Source organism: Cupressus sempervirens, chromosome 10 (genome assembly GCF_028749045.1).
Source record: "Cupressus sempervirens isolate cs-2001-9-10 chromosome 10, ASM2874904v1, whole genome shotgun sequence".
In the NCBI taxonomy this organism is placed as follows: Eukaryota; Viridiplantae; Streptophyta; class Pinopsida; order Cupressales; family Cupressaceae; genus Cupressus; species Cupressus sempervirens.
In genome coordinates, this window is record NC_143127.1 from 992,740,421 (window position 1) to 992,750,750 (window position 10,330).

Genomic DNA, 10,330 nt, shown 5'->3' on the forward strand with positions numbered 1-10,330 from the left:
ACTTGTCTAATATAAAGAGTAAAGACTACTATGGTAGATGGATCATCATGGGGGATTTTAATGTTCCTCTTTATGAACATGAAAAAAAGGGGGGTAATGTGAGTCAGATGGATGGGAGACTAGATCTAATGGACTTCATAAATAAAGAGGGTTTAATGGATCTGGATCTTCATGGTATAGAGTTTACCTGGAGTAATAAGAGGCTAAGTGAAGATTGTATTCAAGCTCGTTTGGATAGAGCTCTGATTTCTCCTAACTGGACTAAAGATTTTGTATGCAAGTTAGAGGCATTACAGAAAATTGGGTTGGATCATTTTCCTCTGATTTTTATTGCTGATAAGATTAATATTTAAAAAAACTTTCCTTTTAGGTTTGAAAAAATGTGGATGTAGCACCCATAGTTTGAATGTAAACTGGCTAAATGGTGGAACATAGATATTGATGGAATTGCTCTTTTTAGAGTGGCTTCAAAACGAAGAAATGTCAAAAAGGAGGTTAAAATCTAGAATAAAAGATGTTTTGGTAATATTTTTGAGAGTAAATCAAATATCAAGGAAGAATTGCAAAATATCCAAGATAAGATACAAAAGGAAGGATACACTCTTGACCTTGTTAGAGAAGAAAATGAAAAATTGGTGGAGTATCATAACATTCTTACTAAAGAGGAAATTTATTGGAGGCAAAGATCTAGATCAGTTTGGTTGAATGAAGGAGATAAAAATACTAGGTTTTTTCACCTCTCTACTTTGAAGCATAGAGCTCAAACTCATATCTCAAATCTTAAGAAAGGTAATATGAAGATCACAGAGGAAAAGGACATCTCAGAAGAGATGGTCTCCTTTTTTTCCACTTTGATGACATTTGAATCTAATATTGACTCCATTCACCAAACAGAGCTTTTAAAGGTTATTCCATCTCTAATTACTAAAGAGTAAAATAAAATGTTAGGCACTATTCCTAAGGAAGAGGAAATTTTTTAAGGCAGTTTGTTCCTTAGGAGGGGATAAGTCTCTCGGACTGGATGGTTTTCCTATGTTCTTTTTCCAAAAGGAATGGAAATTGGTTGGAAAAGATGTATGTGATGTAGTTACAGAATTGTTAGGGGAAAAACGTATGTTGAAGGAGATCAATTCCACTTTCCTCTGCCTTATTCTTAAAAAGATTGGGGCTGTCTCTCCAGACTAATTCATGCCTATTAGTTTGTGTAATTCTTTCTATAAGATTATCTCAAAAGTCTTCACTTCTAGGTTGCTTCTAATGCTTTCATACCTTATTGCTGATCAACAAAATGGTTTTCTCCTACGTAGGCAAATTCTTAACTCGATTATTGCTGCACATGAGAATATTCACTCTTTATCTTGTTCCAATAATCAGGGTTTTATTATAAAAATTGATATTGCAAAAGCTTATGACATAGTGGAATGGGCTTTTCTTGAAAATATTTTATTGGCCTTTGGCTTTAGTTATAGGATAGTGAGGGTAATTCTTTAATTGATTTCTACTACCTCGATTGCTGTTTTGGTGAAGGGTGCTCCTCTGAATTCTTTAGTCCTTCTAGCGGATTGAGACAGGGAGACCCTTTATCCCTTATTCTCTTCACTATAATGGCTAATTGTTTGGGGAGGTATATTGGGAAACTGGTTTTGCAAGGGGATATTAAAGGTCTGCAACCTTCTTCTTAGCCTCTTACTTGCTCTCATGGATAATTTGTTGATGACACTATTTTCATGGGGAAAGATGAAGTTAGGGAAGCCAGAAATCTTAAAAAAGCCCCCAGCCTTTACTCTTCTACTTCAGGTCAGTTGATTAACTGGAATAAGAGCTCTTTGTTTTTTATTAATACCCCAGTTTTAAGACAAAACAAAATTGCTAATATTCTGGGGTGCTCAATAGGTCCTTTTTCTTGTATTTACCTGGGTCTCCCTTTGGGACCTAAAGCTCTAGATTCTTTTGGGAGGATCTCATTAAGAAGTTTAATAAGAAACTTGCTGGCTGGAAGGGTAACCTTTTGAGTGAAGCTAGCAAAATCACTCTCCTTACTTGTCTCCAAAGAATCCCTACTTATGCTTTGAGTCTCTTCAGAATTCCAGCAAAATTTGCAGTTACTATTGACAAAATCCAAAGGAATTTTCTCTAGTCTAGCACTAAAGAAAGGAAGAGAATGACTCTGATAGCTTGGGATCAAATTTGTAAGCCTATCAGAGAGGGTGGTTTTGGAATCAGGTTAGTGCAAAGTATGAATAAAGCTCTTCTTGCCAAATAGGGATGGAGAGTGTATCATGATGATAAGGAATGGAGCACTATATGGAAACATAAATACCCTTTTAATGCTTCTTCTTTATCTAATTTTTTGTCATCTCCTGATGTTCTATCCCCTTCTACTATTTGGGGGGCTGTGCAAAGAGCTAAGAACATCTTAAGTAAAGGATGCTCATGGAAAGTTGGAAATGGGTAGAAGGTCAGATTCTGGGAAGATGTTTGGATCCTCGATCATCCTCTGATTGAGGAATTTGAGGATAGGACCCACATTGATAAATGTAAGCAATTGTATGGAACTTTTGTGGGACATTACTAGTATAATAATAGTTGGGTTAGCCTTGTTGATATTAATCAAGATTTTCATAATATCCAGATTATGTTGAATGCCTTTTGTTTGTACCCCCATAAGGAAGATAAAATGATATGGAGTACTGATGAAAGTGGCCATTTCAAAGTATCCTCTATGTTCAAATCTGTGGAGAGAGGTAGTCGCCCTTTGTGGACTAGAGTTTGGATAAAAGGTCTTACTCCAAAAATCAATATTTTTTATTGGATTTTGCTTTAGAATAAAATTCTTACTCAGAAAAACCTACACAAGGGAGGTGTTAATGTGGTTAATCGGTGCAGCCTATGTAAAGAAGGTTATGAAGATAGAGATCACTTGTTTTTAAAATGTACTTATAGTAAAAAAGTATGGAGTTCTATTCTCAACTTCTAGAATATTACTTGGGTCCACCAAAACAATATTAAACACTATTTTCAGAGTTGGAATTGCCCATCTAAGGATAATGATGTTGGTTTCATGTGAAAAATTACTCTTCCCCATCTCTAGTGGGGAATCTGAAAAGAAAGAAATAATAGAATCTTTAGAAACAAAGAAATGCTTGAGTTGGTGCTTGGACAAAACATTGTCAGAGCAATAAAGGAAATCTCCAATTCCCAAAGAAAGTGCAATGAAGATTTCCAAATTGACAATCCAATGAATACTAAAGGTTTTAAAATGAAGAAAGAAGATCAAAGACTGAATACTAAGTGGAAGGCTCCTCCTATGCGATGGATTAAAGGGAATTTTGATGGTGTTGCTAAAGGAAATCCCGGCAAAGCGGGTTGTGGAGGGGTTTTGAGGGATCACATTGGTAATATTATAGATGTTATTGCTATACCTATTGGTACTTCTACTAGTCATAAAGCTGAGGCTACTGCAGCTCTTAATGCGATGAAGCTAGAAGTGGAAACTAGTTTTCGATACCTCTGGATGGAAGGAGACTCCTTGAATATCATAAATATGCTAAATGGAAAAAGTTCGATTACATGGTCTATTGAAGCTAGTGTAATAACCGCAAAACAAGAACCACTCTATAACTCATTCATGGGTGTCCACTTTTGAATTTAAGAAAAATAACATTGAGTCTATCCAAGTTGCAATTTCTATTTCTCACAAAAAAGAATAAATGCCCCAAACTTGATTAAGAATACGACAAACTTAAATTTGAATCTCCTAGCATCATAAGTAGTTATTTAGATTTAGTCTAGAACAATTGTGTGTGGACTTAGATGGTACCATTGAATGTAACACTTTAAAATTATTGAGTAATAATGAATTAACGTATGGATTTGTATGCATCAGACTAGTGTACAAACAATTTCAGCTTGGAAAAGATTCAAACCTTACTTATTTATACAAAAAAATGACAATTTTGAAATAGACTTTGGAAAATGTGATGACAAGGTGCAAAACCTTTGACACCATGAGGATAAGGAACTAAACAAAAAAACTGAAATACACTAAAAGCACCCTCCGGAAGGTGGATGCTTTAACAAAATTGGAACAAAAGGAAATGAGCTTCTATAGTCCACAACATTGACCATCTATTTGTTGAGTTTACATAAGGTTAATAATAAAATGGGACTACTTATGGTCCTGGATTTGAACTTGACAAAGGAAGGAAAGGAAAGGAGAGGAGTTTTTATAATGCACGATATCAAAGATCTACTTTTGGGTCTACGTATGGTGACTATATTTGCCTCGTTTCTTTATAGGAGGCACTAATTTGTGCTTAAAAGAGACAAACAAACCTTTTTTTTTGATGAATAGTCCCTTCCTTATATTAAAAAAAAATACAATAAAGTTACATATTCACAAAAAAAAGGGCTCGGGGAAACATGATCACCTCGTGAGTTCATAGGGCCATAGGCCGGAAATCAACTATTCATCAAAAAAAACTTTTAGAAAACATTAGAAAACATAGAAATCCTCATGTTGCCAGCACAACACCAGCCAAGGGGGGAGGATCCTTATCATCAAAGCCCTGCTCGACGGTGGGGTGAGTAGACGGCTCAGGGGGAGCCCATCCGTCATCAATAGCAACAACATTATCTTCATCTTTCTCTCCCTCAGGCCTGGGAGGAGAAATGGCCAAGTCCAGCCAGGGAAACACCCACTTGGGGTTTGAGTGTGCAGAGGGCCAACTGCTAGTAAGAGCATTAGGAGGAGCCATTGGGGACCACCCCAAAGAAAACCTCCGGGGAGGCAAGGCAGAGTGGTGCCAACCACCAGAACCTCCATAAGAGCAGCGCCAACCAAAAGCACCACCATTGGGAGAGCAGTGCAGCTGAGAGCGAGGCATGTGCGAGCGATGAGCATAACTGCTATGTCCTCAACGACAACCTCAAGGAAGAGTATGGTTGCCAGAGGCCAAATCCGATGGAACATGAGCTACCGTGCAGGGGGTATTTTCCCAATAAGCCAAAAGCTCCTTCCTATAAGTGAGCCACCTCCAAAGCTCTACAACATGATATTGTTATAAATACATGCTTTAGCGTACATAGCCACATTAATGTCAAGTGTGTTGTTAGCATAAATAACTGCGTTGCGATCTTTCCAAATGGTAAATAAGATCTCCAATCTGAAAGCATGCCAAATCTGGGCATACTTGAAGGGTATCTGAGTATTATCACCCAGAATGACCATATGCCAAGAAAAAGGTTTTGAGCCGAAGGGGCGAAAGAGATCATGGATCCATCGCTAGTAACAGTGAGCCCGTTTATAGAACCAAAAAATGTGCAAAAAAGTCTTTGGTTGACCATAGAAAGGGCAACAGGGGTCCAAAACTCCTAGGTGCTGCAGCTAGGGGCCCAAAGGCAAGCCTTGGAAAAGAATACACCAGGCGAAATGCACAATTTTGGGTTTAGTAATTGTGTGCCACATAGTGGAGAAACTATGACTCCAAGTGCAGTGAGAAGATTGCAAATGCCATCATTGGTTGAGAACATCAACCATGGGTAGGTGAGGAACCAGCCATCAGTAGCCCAGCCTAGGCTTATAGCTAGTTACCAGGGTGTTTGGATACCACTTCCAATCTTTCCACCAAGGGTGAGAGGACTGAATGCCCACTTTATGTAACAAATGTGGAGGCACCACAAAAACTAGAAGATCAAAAGTCTGCCAATCTGAATAAGTGAGCCAGAATTGCACTTTCATGTCCTCCTACGACCGTAAGCTCATAGTAACTCTAGAGAAAAGATCTTTAGGGGTCCTTATGCCACGTTTAAACGATAGTGCTCTACATTTTTGTGGTGGTCTCCATGAACCAACACAATCTCTGGTGGTCAACATTATTCTTTAAGCCCTAGAGAGGTCAACCTCAACACAGACCGTCTACTGAGGGTAGACATTAAAAAATTTGTCTGGTTCCAGGCAAATCACTTTGCCCACAGTTTGGGCAATTTCTGGGAGAAAAGATCAACAAGGGATGGGCAGCCTAGGGAACTCTATCCAAATTGGAACCCTAAGTTTGCGGTCATCCAAGATGCAAAAGTCTTGAGACCATCTCTAAAAAACAAACAAAGACGAGCGAATTGTCCACGGCCCATGGCTGAAAATGCTCTTAGCCTGGGAGGGGTTACCAAAATGAAACAAAAAAACCCCCTTAGTGAGGTTCTGAACCCCTTCAAGGCAAATTCCCTGGGGGGACCAGGCCTTGGATACCCATTCATGCAACATGCTTTTAGATGGAGTGCGACCCACAAAATACCCAATAAGGGTTTGGGTTTCTAGCTATTGACAAATAAATTCAAAAGTAAAAATATTTAGAACCACGTTAGGAGAGGAATTACCTCGTAAAATACCTTGGGCACAAATCGGGAGACACAAACCTTGCCCAGAATGAGATTTGAATTTGTGATCTCTCTTTTGGAAGTTATGTATGCCTCGTTTGTAATGCCAATTGCCTCTTGAAAAAGAGTACGAGGAAGTCCCATATCACTATCACCATAGATAAATCCAAAAACTATGACATAGTGTTGTGGACTATAAAACCCCTTTCCTTTCCATTCCTTTTTAAAGAACTCATTCTCCACCGCTAAGCCAACTCCAATTATATTTATAATAAAAAATACAAGATTTTTCCTTGTGACCTCTTAATATAATGACAAGTGGCGGACACTAGAACACTAAAAGGTACAACTAAAAAAAGTGAGCGTAATGATAGAGCACGAGCGATTGTTGGTTCAATGGGAAACAAAAGACAAGCTTGAAAGGAGGAGGTGAGAAGTTCGCCACATAAAAATGTTGGGTTCGTCTTTCCATGGTAGAAAGCACGACTTTGGTGGCACTTCGCATGGTGCGCAAGATTCCAAAATGGTATTGACTTTGTGGGCAGAGAATTTATATATAAATATGGCCTTGAACCTTTGTACACATGATACGCGTCAACCTTCTCTTGTGACCATTCTCAATTTCTCTTCTTCTTTGTTTCCTCCGACTTCCTACCTTCCTCTCATCTCTGAGCAACTGACATGTCCATGTGAAGATATAGATTTAAAAATACCCAGTTTCTCCATAGATTTCTGTGAGAAAGTTGACCTTAAAAACGATGGAGTCTCAGCACAAGAATAGACTACTGATCCTCATTTTGGTGGGGGTAATCGGCCTCTCATTTCTCCATGAATTGCAAGCAGTCCCTCTTTCTAGTGAGTATTTTTGACATCCTTGTTATTATGAGGCATTCTGACTCTAAAATGTATAGAAATATGACTAGGACTTCAGCAATTCTTGAAGATTTATCTTCTCAAACCATGGATTAGCACTGAAAGATTGCCCTTACTCATTTCTTTGGGCTGTTTCTATGCGAATTTGTGTTTGATATCATTTCCTGAAAAGCCCACTTTGTAATTCTATATATAAAGATGTTGATTCTAATTCTTTAGATTAGATGCTATGATGATAGATTATAGAGTGTGATTCAAAATATTGATACTAAAAACACACAATCAAATTCAGAAATAAATTGATATTTACTAGTGAATTGTAGAATTCTGATAATGTTACTTCCATGACATAATTCAATTTAGTATATTGAACCAAGGAATTTTTGGGTTTTTTTTGGCAGGGACCCTCAGTCTTGCAGATCATGAACAATACTTCAGCAATGGTCAGGTACAATCAATGAATAGTGTAATAAGTAAATTTCATCTGATGGTTTGTATGGGATGGTTTTGATATTTTTACTTCCAGCTGAGACACAGACTTACAGCTCTTCCAATCCATAACCAAATCAGGCCTTCTAGTTTATTTAGAGTTTTATTCACCATCAAGTCTCTTCTTTTACCTTGTTTTTACTCACAAGCTAAGTTTCTTCTAAGACCTTCCATTTGCCGCTGGGTTACTTTCATACAGAGCTACTTTACTTTTTTGTGGTCAGTCCATCTTTGATCCAGATGTGATTTATTTCCAACAATCAAGACCATTCGTAAAGGAGCACTCTTAGATGAAATGCTTTTTATGCTTTTGTCAGATGGGATGACAAGTGAACACTTAATTTTACAAAATCTAGAGTGTGGAGTTAAAACTAACATAGAAAAGAAAAATTAGAGGCCTTACAGCCTTTGAGGCACCATTTCAAGGATGAAAGGTGAGCTATATTCTGGTAACCAGGATAAAACATTTGAACATTTTCTTCAGCCTGGTTTGGTACTTGCCCATTTGGGGATTTTCTTCATCAGGCTGCCAAGAACCAGTAATTCTTGAATTTTGTGGCTGTGTCCTCAAAATAGTGTTGTTCAAGGATAAGTGCTCAAATCGGAGATTTCCTTGTATAGTTTCAAGGAAAGTTTCTGAATCTTTTTCTTTTTGAAGATTAGTAGTTAGGTTCAACCAAGAAACCCCAATATTCATGATGATATATATATTCAAGAAACCCCAATATGGAGAAAATTCATTGATAGGGTTTGATATGTCTTTTGGCTTAAATTGCCTTCAATCTAATACATCTGCTGTATGTTTGAACGTGAAACAGATGGTTGAAGATGAGAAATGGTGGGTAGGTGTAGATGAAGAAGTTGTCGAGGGGAGAAGTGTAATTGAAAGCATGGACTATCCCCCATCTGGAGCAAATAGAAGCCATGAAGGAGGTGGCTCAAAGCCACCCATAAGGAATTCGCCATAGTTGGAATGAATGAGTGCAAGCTTGAATTTCCACAACTTAAATGCTATGTCTGTTTACTCTGTAGTAACCAGTCATAAGTATGTACATGGATTGACCTTTAGTAGTACAATATTACTTCTATAGACAGATTTATCTGGATCTAGATAGTTGTATTAAGCTTGAGTGTCTCAAGTGAAAGCTATGAAGCTTTGTAGTCTGTTAAGGAAGAGTAGCATGTTCACAAAGTATGATATATAGGATGGTTTTGTAGTAGCAATTCTACTTTACACATCTATGTGTAGGTCGAAAAACATTTCTCCAATTATTCGATGAATGATTAATACTTTTTTCTTTGTGGGTTTTGTATGAATGAATGAAAGATAGATTCTAACGATGTCTGTGAGACCTAAATAAATAGTTTGTGAGACAGAGATAATCATCTTTAACTTATCTCCTTGTTCATTGTGCGTAAATGAGAATCCTACTAGTGAATGAGGCCTTGGGCTTAAGGCTCAGAGATTTTTTAACCCTTGGAGTTAATGAAATAAATTAGCTTGACAAATATTGTGCAAAAGGTAGGATAGTATCGCCTTGCTCTATGTATGGCAATCTGAATTGGGTAAAAGCCTTTAAAACAATGTCTGCAAAATGCTGATAGAAATTTCCATGAAGCTACATGTTTGCTAATCACTTCTTACCGATTTATTCAATTATTGAAAAGGAAAATAAACTTTATGTATATGAATATAACTTAAATTGTTTTATTTCAACGTATTGGGTTCTTTTAGGTCAATCATTGAAATTGGGTGTGAAAAGATTGAAGATAAAAAGGTAAAGGTTCTAGAATGTTGTATACAAATTTGTTAATTCTTTTAGTATAATGTAGTACTTTTATATGTTCGCTGTTATTTTCTCATTTAATACTTCAGGATGAGAGCATCTGTTGATTCTAAATATTGTGAAATAAATGTTAACGGATTAACACATAAAAGATGTACTACGCATAATATCAAATTTTATAAAAGTGCACTCGTTGACTCAAAACATGTTAACAAAATAGAACAAAATATTGGCTAGACTTTGAATTTGAATGTCAACAAGGCATGTGTCTATGATGTGGGTGCGATCTCAAAATCACACAAATGATTCTAGGTGGACTTAAAATTAGATCCAAATGGACCATGACTATATTTAATTAAGTGCACAAATATGTGTGATAAAATACAAGACTTAAATTAATCTGTCTAAGTATGAGCAAATACATATAATATATGTACTAAAAATATGGGATATGCGAATATATAGAGAGCTAAAGGCTAGAGAAATAATACTAGTGTCAAACAAGATTATAGTGTTTGCCAACATGTACATATATGTAGATTCGTTATTCCTACTAAATGAAACTACTTGGTGTAATATTTCATTCTCATTAGATGTATTATATTTTAGTACAATATTGCACCTATTTACTAATTTTGCTAAGGATGATTAGTATATCTAACTACTCTCATTCAAGTAGCTCATAATAACATGCATATGCCTTGAGTGACACAAGTGCCACCACTACCTTATCAAGTCATGATTGATGGTAGTTAGGTGCCACTTCTATGCCACATCCACCTAATTTTGAGTGGATTTATCTACTA

At 36.8% G+C, this 10,330-nt stretch overlaps 1 long non-coding RNA gene across 1 annotated transcript; it reads left to right on the forward strand.

Moving 5' to 3' along the window:
- Window positions 1-6,961: 6,961 nt before the first annotated feature.
- LOC149537292 (uncharacterized) lies at window positions 6,962-9,037 on the forward strand. The gene is made up of 3 exons (XR_016358132.1): window positions 6,962-7,230; window positions 7,650-7,696; window positions 8,556-9,037. It is a non-coding gene; the product is annotated as an uncharacterized LOC149537292 (long non-coding RNA).
- Window positions 9,038-10,330: the final 1,293 nt, after the last annotated feature.